We start from the raw sequence: 933 nt of genomic DNA, 5'->3' as shown, positions 1-933 counted from the left end.
GAGAGAACATGGGGGGAGAGAGAGAACATGGGGGGAGAGAGAGAACAAGCGAGGGGTTGGAGGGAGAGAGCGATGGGTGTGGGTGAGAGAAAGGAGGGAAAGGGAAGGAAGAGGGGGCATAGGGGTAAGACAGAAGGGCAAAGGGGGAGAAAGGAGAGGGACAGAAGATAGAGAGAGTTGAAGGAGAGAGAGAGGAGAAAGAGAGAGAGAGAAGAGAGAGAGAGAGAGAGACAGGCGTAGAAGAGAAAGAGACGAGAAAGAGAGAGAGAAAGACAGGTAGAAGGAAAAGGGGGGGGGAGAAAACCGCAGAGGGGGGGAGAAACGCAGAGAGTCAGAGATCCCACTCACCCATTCCTCACATCCACAGCGAGAGCGCGGGGCTCCCTCAGCCCTGAATTTACCAGTACTGTGCGATAGTCCCCACTCAGTTTCGACACTTCGATGGTATCTCTCCCCTTGTCACACCAGTACAGGTTCCCACCGACCCAGTCCACGGCCAGTCCATCAGGATTACTGAGCCCCGTGCGATGGAGGACCTGGGGGGGGAGGTGAACACACAGTGAGGGAACGTTACAAACCGGATCCCCCGGGGGTTGGGGGGGGGGGGGGAGCACAGGATCAGCAACCGTGCAGCAGCGCACAACCCCTATGTAAACACGTCACGCTGCGCGTCTGGTCCTCCTGCCAGAGGTGGCGCTGTGGTTACCGTTCAGGTGGTGTTCTGGGATTGTAGGATACTCACGGTGCGCACAGAAGCCATTCGGCCCATCGAGACTGTGCCGACTCTCCGAAGGAAAATCCCACCCCACCCCAGATCCCTCCTAACCCGATCCCTGTAGGGAGAGGGTGTGGGGGGCCGGAGGTGACACAGAGATTGGGAGGGGGTGTAGGGTGATGGAGGAGGTGACGGAGATAGGGAGGGGGTGTAGGGGG

The 933-nt window shown here is 58.5% G+C and overlaps 1 long non-coding RNA gene across 1 annotated transcript in view; it reads right to left on the bottom strand.

The window, feature by feature from the left end:
• Positions 1–352: 352 nt before the first annotated feature.
• LOC125482080 overlaps positions 353–933 on the bottom strand; it is a 3,195-nt gene continuing 2,614 nt past the window's right edge. The window contains exon 3 of the long non-coding RNA XR_007261546.1: positions 353–536. This is a non-coding gene — a long non-coding RNA (uncharacterized LOC125482080). The remainder of the gene's footprint in view (positions 537–933) is intronic.

The sequence above is a fragment of the Rhincodon typus genome, unplaced genomic scaffold (genome assembly GCF_021869965.1).
Source record: "Rhincodon typus isolate 14 unplaced genomic scaffold, sRhiTyp1.1 hic_rhity00005647, whole genome shotgun sequence".
Taxonomy (NCBI): domain Eukaryota; kingdom Metazoa; phylum Chordata; class Chondrichthyes; order Orectolobiformes; family Rhincodontidae; genus Rhincodon; species Rhincodon typus.
Note: the sequence above shows the minus strand (reverse complement) of the source record. Positions and strands in the feature narration are given on the sequence as shown.